Source organism: Myotis davidii, unplaced genomic scaffold (genome assembly GCF_000327345.1).
Source record: "Myotis davidii unplaced genomic scaffold, ASM32734v1 scaffold1615, whole genome shotgun sequence".
NCBI classification, from domain to species: Eukaryota; Metazoa; Chordata; class Mammalia; order Chiroptera; family Vespertilionidae; genus Myotis; species Myotis davidii.
In genome coordinates, this window is record NW_006286798.1 from 451,104 (window position 1) to 463,022 (window position 11,919).

Below are 11,919 nucleotides of genomic sequence, written 5' to 3' on the forward strand. Positions count from 1 at the left end.
TCCCCCTACACCCCTCCCCCAGGACTCCAGGGCTTGTGCACTAGGGAAGCCTCTGCGCTTAGGTGCCGGGCGCCTGCGAGGAGCCCGCCCCTCACCCACACGGCCTCTTCAGGTTGAGCCTGCTGCAGCTGTGGGACTTGCAGGGACCTGTTGTACTCCCCGTGGGTTCATGCAGGAGCTGGTCTGTGAGGCCGGCCAGGAGAGAACACCCTGCACACCTGGCTTCTGTGCAATACCGCTGGGTGACCCAGAGGCCCACACTGTGCCCTGACCCAAGGCGTCCACATATTTTATGAGGCAGAAGGAAATCCTGTCATTTGTGACAAATAGATGGACCTTGAGGGCATTATGTTAAGTGAAATAAGTCAGATGGAGAAAGACAAATACTCTATGACATCACTTATTTGTAGAATCTAAGAAGGCCAACTCATAGAAACAGAGAGTGGAATGGTGATTTCCAGGGGCTGAGAGACACTGATAGGGTTCAATAATTTCAATAATATCTGATTTCTCATTAGGAAATATGGAGACTGGAAGGAAGGGGGATGACACACTAAAAGTGTTGTCAACGTGGAGTTATCTATACATTGAAAATATATACCTGGAATGAATGAAGGTGTAGTAAAGACAAAATCATGGTGCATAAAAGTAAGAGTATAAAATTTCTATATTCTAATACTATATAGTTAAATGTTTATCCTAAGTAGACTGTGAAAAGGTAAGTATATGTTTTTTATTTCCTAGAGAAAACAAAAAAAAAACCTACATAAAGTGATATAGTAAAAATCATAATAGATAAATTAGAATGAAATAATATACAGGCAGCAAAGGGGAAAAATTATAACAGCAACAGCTCCAAACACTTGTAAACTAAGCAACACATTTCTAAAGAATCCATGGGTCAAAGAGGAAACCACAGGAAAAAATATAAAATATTTCAATTGAACAAAAATAAAAAGAATACAACATATCAAAATTTCTGTGCAGTTAAAGCTGCTGCTGGAGAGAAAGTTATAGCACTAGATATAAATGTTATATTTAAAAGTGGGAAAGATCCAAATCAATAATGGAAGATATCACCTCAAGAAACTAGAAAAAATATGGAAGAAAAAATACATATCAAGCAGAGTTAAGGAAATAATAAAGATAACAGCAGAGATTAATGAAATTAAAAACAGAAAAACCATACAAATGATCAAAATCTATGAAACCAAAGCTGTTTCTTTATGATAATTTGGTAAAATCAATAACCTCTAGCAAGACTTACAAAGAAAAAGAGAAAACAAAAATGACCAATATCAGGAATGAGAGAGGGGATATAATAACAGACACTGCATATATAAATTAAACAATTTACATGAAATTTTGTAATCCTAGAAAACATTGTGGTTGGCCTTCAAATGTGTACCTCCCAAAATATTAGCAGAGAGATTTGGTTGTTATACTTCTGGCTTGAAGATTGAAGAAAAAGTGTTCTGAGCCAAGTACTGCAAGGCATGTAGCTCAGAAGCTGGAAAAGGTGAGGAAATGAATGATCCCCTAGAGCAGTGGTCGGCAAACTCATTAGTCAACAGAGCCAAATATCAACAGTACGACGATTGAAATTTCTTTTGAGAGCCAAATTTTTAAAACTTAAACTATATAGGTAGGTACATTGTTATTAACTTAATTAGGGTAGTCCTAAGGCTTAGGAAGAGCCACACTCAAGGGGCCAAAGAGCTGCATGTGGCTCGCAAGCCGCGGTTTGACAAGCTGCAGTTTGCCGACCACTGGCCTAGACCATAAAACAGTGATTTTTTCATTGCCATAGACCAGGCTATACAAGTAGAAATCTTGAAATTCTTTATAGTTTTAAAAATTCATTCAATTAATACTTACTGCATGCCTACTCAGGTAGCAATTATTATTGTTGCCACTTATTTCCAGTAACAAATGATTTCATGGCACATCTTTCTGTGACAAGCCGATATAGAAGTGAATGGTCAGATTCTGGGTTGTTCGTAATGAAATGTATATTTCACATTCATAGACTCATATAATTTATGTCAGTGTCAGTCAAACTAAAAACTTCTATAATGTCTCAAAAAGAGAATTCTGCAGTGTAATGAGAAGAGAACACAAAAGGAAACTTCCTGATGTGGAATTGAAAAGGCACCTGGGTTGAAACTTGAAGAAAATGCTTTTAAAATAACACAGCCCAGAATTCCCTATGCTCTATTCCTTCTGGAGTGCTTTTACATACATTGTCTCATTTGCCCATTTGATTTTAACTACAAGCCTATGCACCTAAGCAAGGCAGATAGTATCACTTCCACTTTGTTTAAGTAGCGGACTGGCTGACCCAAAAATGCTCAGGGGGAAGCTTTTTCAGCTCAGAAGCAAAAGTAGTTGCAACCGTAGTTTTCTCCTTTCCCCCAATGTCATTTCTTTCCTTTTGTATTTGTGAAAATATACTTCCATCTGCCTGCCTCAAAGCCATTCACTCCTTTTCTCAGCTTTCTTTTTGCCCCTAGCTCTAGTCTGAGATTTGCTCCAAAGATAGGCATAAAAGGAGAAATTCCTCTGAAGAACCACAGATGGGGAGTTTCACTCCACACAGAATTTACTTTTCTAGAAACAATATGATAGGCACTGAAGTGGGTAATAAAGCAAATTTGACATCAATACTTTTCTTTAAAATATCCAAAGATAGGGACTAGGATGTGTAGAAAATTATGTGATGGACTCCCTAGAACCTCCCTTTGGTGATAACAGTCCCCAGCTCTTAGTCATCTATAGGAACTTCCTCAGCTCAAGGTCATGCCCCCTTCCTTAGGTGGCCTACATCCAATGACTGATAGATATCACCACTTGGTCATTCTTCCCCAACTCAAAACAGCTATGCCCGGACCATTTCATGTTCACAACATCCTGTGGGATTGGCTGAGGCTTCCATTGAGACTATTTCACAGATTGCCTTTTCCTTTGGCAAATTTTTCTTCTTGACTTATCTTGACTTCCAGTTTTTTACCCCTATAGCATTTTCTAATGAGGCTGTTGTATTCTAATACTTTAAGCATCTGGTTTCTGGAGAATTAACCTGCTACAGCTGAGACCAGAAGTATCTTAGAAAGCAGATAAGGGGCCCGGCCGTGGTGACTCAGTGGTTGAGCATTGACCTATGAACCAGGAGATCACGGTTCAATTTCCAGTCAGAGCATATGCCTGGTTTGTGGGCTCAATATGCAATCGTGCAGGAGGCAGCCGATCAATGATTCTCTCTCATCATTGATGTTTCTATCTCTTTCTCCCTCTCTCTTCCTCTCTGAAATCAATAAAAATACATTTTTTTTAAAAAAGAAAGCAGATATAGGCATAGGGTTTTAGGTTGGGATCACAGGCTGCCTGGCTGGTAATGAGACCTCCATCATAGATGGTGCTCAGGTGACTCCTAGTACATGGTAGTGGTATAATTGTTAATAGTTTTACATGTAGTAAATTGGGATAGCATGTTATTGGAAAATTATATAGTGTGGTGTATCAAGTTTTTGAGAAATAGCAGTAGAGATAGTAACTGTAAGGACATTGAAATTGGGTTGTGTTGATAAGCTCGACTGACACTTTGGGGAAAAATACAAGAAAAAGCTGAGTATGATTGTCAATTCAAGTGTGAAAGCCAGAAGGCTTCCTTGGTAGCACATAAAGATACTCTCTTTTCCTTAAGCAGAAGGGCAGAGAAAGCTGCAGATGAGGCCTAGGACTTAATTGTAAGAATAATTGAGTTCCAAAGAAGTTAAATTTCCGACCATGGCGGGTCTGCTTTAATAAGGTGGCTCCTGTTGGGAAAGGATGGGGCATTGGCACATTAGATGGAGGTCTGTGGATCAGTCCTCCTGAAAAATTTTGAATTTGCAGACTTCCCTGAATCCTCTGACCATGTAGAAGATAGTCACTCCTTCACATGAAGGGCTGGTATTCCCCCCTTGTTTGGAGAATAAGTGCTGATGAGGAACTGTTCCTGCACTCAATTTCAAATAATAATTATAGTGTGCCCTCCAAATTCCTTGTAATTTATATTTGGAAATTAATGTGATTATCATTATTTTATCAATAAAGAAAAAGACTTAAGATTAAGCAACTTAAAACAACTACTTAGTCATAGATCAAAAAACTAGTGATCAAACTCAAGCCACTGGTAATTTCTAGAGCTGGGGTTTAAACTCAGAACTGTCTGGCTCTAGTCCAGTGCTTTTTCTGCTAGCCCACAATTAACTGCCTCATTTGAACTTCCCTTATATTTGAATGGGAATGCCATTGAGTTTGGGTTTGGTGGACATTAAGCTGCATTCATTGCTTGATTACAGGTCCAATTACTAGAGTTCTCAAGGTATGTGGTGGAGAAGTGTGTAATATATGAGCTCCCCAGGGAATATTTCAAAATACCTATTCAAAGCTATGATAAAAATCTTTGGATAATGAATAAAAAACATTGTTTTAATAAATGCTATAGAAAACAAAACTTCATACAATTTCCTGGGCTATTGAAAATATGCAAGAAATAGCAATTATTGTCTATGTATAAAGAGAATAGATTTCAGAATTTTCAGAGCCAAGAAATTTCATGTTTATTAAAAGAGTAACAAGCTTTCAAACATTGAAGAATACTCTTTTATATGACTCTGCCTTTATTTTTAGATAATGTGGCATATCTTGTATCGAAATGTCAAAAGATAAAACTAATTACTATGTGGAAAATTAGTCATGTTATAGCTAATGTTACATCTTGTATAAGGTTAACTGCACCTCTCCCTTATATTCAGATAGAAATTCATTCATTCAACAAATATGTATTAAGCTATGTGCCCAGTCCTGTACTAAGTAATATGGGTACATGATCCAACATGAGCTAGTTAAGTGATCCATGAGCTTCATGTCATCAAGTCTTCCCTGTAGTATACTATGGCAATTGTGCCTTACATCTAAAAATCTTTACAACTAAACTCTCTTACCTCAAAGGCTATGCTTTTGACTTCCATATCCCTCATTGTGTAGTATAAAACATTCAATCTTTGGAAAACTTAGACTTACTGTTCCATGATTTCTTGAGCCAGAAAATCAGGGTTAGCCAAAATACTAGACAGAAATCTTCAGTGCTAACTCAAAGGCCTAAGAAAACAATAAAGGCAAACAGCAGTTTTAATGAATACCAGGGAATTGGTTCAGTAACAAATTTAAATAAATTACTGTGATTAACAGAAACAACATGTTAGAAGGTGCTCTCTTTGCTGCCAATTAGACCATGAGAATGTTCTTATATTTTTAAATAAAGATAGTTGTGTGTTAAAACATGCAGGATTTTGAATAAAACAGAGTAATCTAATCACAAAATCACCTAGTTTCCTGACTGTTGTTGAGTCTGCAGAGTAGGAAAGATAGAAATAAGCAAAATAAACGAGAGAAAGACATGTATTACAGGTGGAATCTAATGAACAAAATAGATCCAGAGGCATTGAAGTATGCAACAAACTGACAAATTTCAGAGGGAGGGGGTTGGGTGGGAAGAGATTAACCAAAGAACTTACATGCATATATGCATAGCCCATGGACAGACCACAGTGCAGTGAAGGCTTTGAGAGGGGATGGGTGTGGGCTAGAAGGGGTCAATGGTGGGTGAGAGGAACATCTGTAATACTTTCAACAATAAAGATAAAATTTTTAAAAAGATACCCTTTGCCTTCAGAACATTTGAGGCAAGTATATGCCCACTGTCATGAAGTTATGGAATAGCTTCAGAAAGGAAATTTATCTGACAAGGAATGTGATTAGGCAGGTTGGCACCAGCTGTGTATTTGTAGCAGCTAAAGAATTTCATATAGCAGTCCTAAATTCAACCTGCAGATGTTCTTAGAGAAGTTACTATGTCTCATTACAAAGATCTTTTTTTGGCTTATGTAGGCCTTCATGGTCCACTCCAGTGATACAGTTCTCAAGTTTTTGCCTTCACAGAATATACATTTAGAGACTATGAAGATAACAGTTACTCTGTTATTTCTTGATGAGGTTTCCTAACTTCATTCATTGCCTTTATATTCTTTGACCTTTGGCACAACCCCACACATATATAGCTGATGGTAAGATGCAATGTTCTCTCCAAAACAAAATGCCATAGTTTCACTTATACATTGAAATAGAAGTTCTAACTTTGCCTGCCCATATTAACTAGTTAATTTTAACACTAAAACAAAGTTATATCTAATTATAAATATGTAGAAAATAAATGCTTAGTAACTCACTCTAGAGAGGTCTTGCCACTTTAGAAGAGCTTGGGTTATATTGACTTGAATGATACTGTAAATGACAATTGTGTATCTACAGTTCAAAGGTACTCAGCATTTGGTTTTAGATTTTAACTGTAAATAATTCATACATGCAGATTTAAAAAATCTAAAGAGAGAATGTAAAATATCCAATAAGCTATCGCATTATTTCCTCACTTTGTCTAATTTCCTATTTATCTTAAAATAATCTTAAATCAAAATTTGACATATCCCAAGAACCTGTTTTAAAAACATTTCACTGAATTAGGAGTATGGTGTTGAATATGGTCTTGATTTAGGTTAAAGGAAACAAATAATTAAAAAACTGAAAAGCTATGTCATAACACGCCAGGGCATAAGTTGAAGAGATGACAAGCATTTGGTGGCATGTGCCATAGATAGGGTCTTAGCTGGGTTAGTGGCTAAGTGTCATACAATTTTGGAGATTAAAATTAGTTAGAGTCAGAAATTCAGGTTTTCAGGCACAAACACCAATGAGTTACTAATTTTCAGGTGTTTAGAAGACCCAGATTTTCAAATGTCAAAGTATCATACTTCTTCAATATTTTAATGTATCTCCTATAGAACACTTATCATATGCAGATGCTATTTTAATTGCTTTGCAAATATAAATCCAGTTAGTCTTCATAATAACTCCTTGATATAGGTATTACTATCCTTAAGCATGAGGTTGTAAGAAAATTGCCAAATTTCATGTACCTAATAAGTAGAGGAGCTTGGATATAAATCTCACTCTAGAATTGATGCCCTTAACCACTATGCATTGTGCTAGCTTTAAAGGATTACTATTTATCAATTTCAAATCACCCAATACAGCTTCTTATTCATAGCAATAAAATGAGGATAATAAAAAAGGATCTTTCTGTAGTCTCAGATTTTTGTCGGAGACCGCAAAAGCTGAAACCAATACAAAGAGAGGGAAGAAGTATCTCCACTTCCCATAGCAAGGTTTTAGACCATGTTTGTAGAGAATGCTAAAATGCTTAACCACAAAAGTGGTTAAGGTTGGTGAAACAGAGATAATAGGAGAAAACATTTGGAGTAGGTACTGAATGTTTAATGGAAGAAGAGAAAGCACTGTTTACCTTCATTTAAGCCAACTGAGAGAGGGAGCTTTAAGAGAAGCATTTAAAAAGGTGACCCTGAACCTCTTGGTGTCAGGAAGGTGCAGGACCTGGTGTTGGAATCACACCTACAAAAGGCCAACATGTGTAGAGGCTAACAGAAATGATGAAACTAAAAGATAGATTCATCTGGAGCAAGCAGCACTTTCTCCAACATGGCACTTCTTCCAGACAAAATGATAATGTGTAGGATTGAAAAGCTACCATCGTATAGATTGAAAATGGGTCATAAGTAGACATGAAGAGAGGCATTGCCTATGTCAGTGGGACCTCAGAGGTAAGAGGTAGGTCCTTAAAGAAGGATCTCCAAGAAATATTTATAAATGCCCCACTATGGAGTACAGTGCTCCATAAAATGAATGTAAAATTGAATGTGGGAGTTCTCTATATAATGGTATGGAATGATCTCTAGGAATACCAATAAATAAAAAGAGGGAAAATACAGATCAATGTTTTTATTATACTGTATTTTGTGAAGGGAATAATAAAATGATAGATATATGTGGATATACATATACAGATGCTCTTTGACTTACGATGGAGTCATGTCCAAACAAACTCATCCTAAGTTGAAAATAGTTTAAGTCAAAATGCATTTAATATACCTAACCTACCAAACATTATAGCTTAGCCTACCCTACCTACCTTAAGTGTGCTCAGAACACTTAAATTAGCCAACAATTGAGTAGTATCATTTAACACAAAGACTATTTTATAATAAAGTGTTGAATATCTCATGTAATTTATATAATTATGACTTACTACCTTCATGCTGGGCAATTATCTTGAGTTTAATCTCAAGAATAATTGCCTTTCTCTTCTTCCCATCAGAAGTAGGAGACACAGTTGGGCGTTTTGTAGGCATAATGGGATGTGGAAACACAAAACACATTATACAAAAAGAACACAATATTTTGGCTGTATATCCTTAGTGGGTTCTTTGCAAGAACTGCAAAGAAATCTAAAAACTGAATTTGGTATTTTTATATTAGTAGTGATAACAACACAGTTATTTTAAACTAATATTCATTAAACAAATAATTAACTACATTAATGTCTTTAGTTACCAAGATTTTTAGAGTAGGAAAAAGATAAAAAATAAAACTAGAGAATTTAAAAGCCATGTAACCTCAAGTGTGATTGGAGATGAAATTATTTATTTTACATTTACAAAGATATATATGCATGTATTTCTGTCGACTGAAGGAGTCTAAAACTACATCAACAATATAGCCTAGACAGAGGTCTCAAATTATTTTCTTTGAAAAATAGTTGATTGCATGTCTGGGACAGGCAATGTGTAAATGAGCCTGGGAAATTCTGTCATACTAGACAATAAAGAAACTAATAAAGGCTACTAAGGTCATGTCAAGATAATATAGAGAATCCAGTCTGAAAGACTCCCTCTGACCAAAGCTGGGCCAATTTGAGCATTATTATTGACTAGAGGCCTGGTGCACAGATTCGTGCACTAGTGGGGTCCCTCAGCCTGGCCTGCACCCTCTCACAATCTGGGACCCCTTGAGGGATGTCAGAGAGCCAGTTTGGCCTGATCCCCACAGGCCAGGCTGAGGGATCCCACCGGTGAACAAATCTCTGCACCGGGTCTCTAGTACGTATATAAGATCTTTGGTTAATCTCTTTCTACCCGCCCCTTCCCCCCCCCCTTTCCTCTGAGCTTCATGAGTCTGTTCCATGTTTCTATGCCTATGGTTTCAGCTCCTGCATTGAACGTCTGCCCCCTGGTGGTCAGTGCATGTCATAGCTACCAGATGGTCAGCCGATTGGCTGGTCGCTTAGGCTTATATATATATAGACTAGTGGTCTGGTGCACAGATTCATGCACATTGAAAGGAAATTAATTAGAAGAAAGATTCATGCAGTAATTACATTACTGCAAAAAATTACATGTCAAAATAGTACATATAATATCTATATATATAAAAGCCTAAGTGACCCTTATGACTGGTTGATCAAATGACCAGTCAACTGGTCTCTATGATGATGCAACTGCCCCCTGGTGGTTAGTGCACTCCCACAGCCAACCTTCTGCAGCCGGCCAACCTCCCATGGTCCCTCCCCCCGGACTGGGCGAGATGGCCGATTGGCCCCAATCACCCCCGATCATTGGCCAGGCTGAGGGACCCCACCCATGCACGAATTCATGCACCGGGCATTTTATATATTTAAAATAAAAAATATTTTAATATCACTATTTGCCTTTTTTCTATAATATCAGTGTCAGAGATGAAAGAAAATTAGTAAAATGCATATGAAAATAATATGTAAATTGATTAATAAATAAACAATAACATGATATAAAATCAACAGAGACATGATATAAAAATAACAAAAACATATAAAAGCAGCATTGATAAAAACAATGATTGATAAATTGATTAATAAACAAACAACAACATGATATAACAACAACAAAGACATGATATAAAAACAAAAAAATGATATAAAAACAACAAAAACAGTGTGCATCATATGTACTGGCTGGTTGGTCACGTGCGATTGGTACCAGCAAGAGCTTTATATGTATCACACATGCACAAGTCAACATTTATTTTTAAGTTGCCAGTGCATGCAATATGTACTGGCTGGTCAGATGGATGGTTAATCACTTAGCCTTTTATATATATAAGTGTTGAAAGCACTTGGTTGATTTGTTATTCTTATTGGGAAAAAAATCTTACACTACATCCTAAGTATTTCTATTGAAAATCGGTAGCAATGCTTCCTATCTTGAAGTTATGAGTGATTGCTCTAAAATAGAAAGTATGACTGCCGCTGCCGCCCCCGCTTTGCACAGTCACCATGGTGCCCTTCACCATCATCTGCTTCCCTGTTCAGGGCGTTGTGAGGCCAAGCGTATGCTGCTGGCTGACCAGGGCCAGAGCTGGAAGGAGGAGGTGGTGACCAAGGAGACCTGGCTGCAGGGCTCCCTCAAAGCCTCCTGTCTGTACGGGAAGCTCCCCAAGTTCCAGGATGGAGACCTGACCCTGTAGCAGTCCAATGCCATCCTGTGACACCTGGGCCTCTCCCTCGGGCTGTATGGGAAGGACCAGCGCGAGGCGGCCCTGGTGAACATGGTGAACGATGGCGTGGAGGACCTCCGCTGCAAATATGCCACCCTCATTTACACCAACTACGAGGCAGGCAAGGAGGACTACGTGAAGGAGCTGCTGGGGTGCCCAAAGCCTTTTGAGACCCTGCTCTCCCAGAACCTGAGGCCCAGGCCTTCATCATGGTCACCTGGATCTCCTTCATGGACTACAACCGGCTAGACTTGCTGCTGATTCACCAGTCCTGGCCCCCGGCTGCCTGGACTCCCTCCCCCTGCTTTCAGCCTATGTGTCTCGCCTCAGTGCCCAACCCAAGCTCAAGGCCTTCCTGGTCTCCCTGGAGCACGTGAACCGCACCATCAATGGCAATGGGAAACAGTGAGGGCCTGTGGCACCCTCAGCAGGAGGCAGGGGCTGCCTACCTGCCTCCCCTTCCCTGGACCAATAAAATTTCTATAAAAAAATAAAATAAAATAGAAAGTATGCAGCACTTGAAAGGGACTTCCTGCATATACAAATTGAGTCAATAATATACAAATTGCTATTTTTTTAAAAAAATTTCACCCGAGAATATGTTTTTTTAAACATTGATTTTAGCCAAAACCGGTTTGGCTCAGTGGATATAGCGTCAGCCTGCAGACTGAAAGGTTCCAGGTTCGATTCCTGTCAAGGGCATGTACCTGGGTTGTGGGCACATCTTCAGTAGGAGATGTGCAGGAGGCAGCTGATTGATGTTTCTCTCTCATCAATGTTTCTAACTCTCTATCTCTCTCCCTTCCTCTCTGTAAAAAATCAATAAAATATATATTTTTTTAAAAGTTGATTTTAGAGGGAGAGAGAGACACACACAGAGAGAGAAACATGAATGTGAGAGAGAAACATTAATCAGTTGCCTCCATACCCACACCGACATGGGTTTGAACCCTCAACCTAGATATGTACCCTGACCAGGAATTGTATCTGTAACCTTTTAGTGTACAGGAGGATGCTCCAATCAGCCGAGCCACTTAAGCCACCTGGCCAGAGCCAGATTGTTATTTTTTAAAATTTATTTTTCTTTAATTTATCTTTATCATTGCTAGTATTACAGATGTCCTGTTTTTTCCCCATTAACCTCCTCCACCCTGCACCTGCCCCTCACCCAGGTCTTCATTGCACTATTGTCTGTGTACATGTGTTATGCATATCTATCTATCATCTATCTATCTATCTATCTATCTATCTATCTATCTATCTATCTAAAACAAAGAGGTAATATGCAAATTGTCCAGGACATCGTAGCGGTCACGATTGCTCAGGAGGAGGCTGCAGGTGCAGGTTGGAAGGAGGGGACTGCATGCACGGTGAGGCAAGCCATGGATGGCGCAGGCCAGTTCATCATGGTGCCGAGCAAGCAGGCTTGCAGAG

General features: G+C 38.5%; 1 pseudogene; it reads left to right on the forward strand.

The window, feature by feature from the left end:
• The first annotated feature begins 10,264 nt into the window (after positions 1–10,264).
• LOC102752248 lies at positions 10,265–10,971 on the forward strand (annotated as a pseudogene).
• Positions 10,972–11,919: the final 948 nt, after the last annotated feature.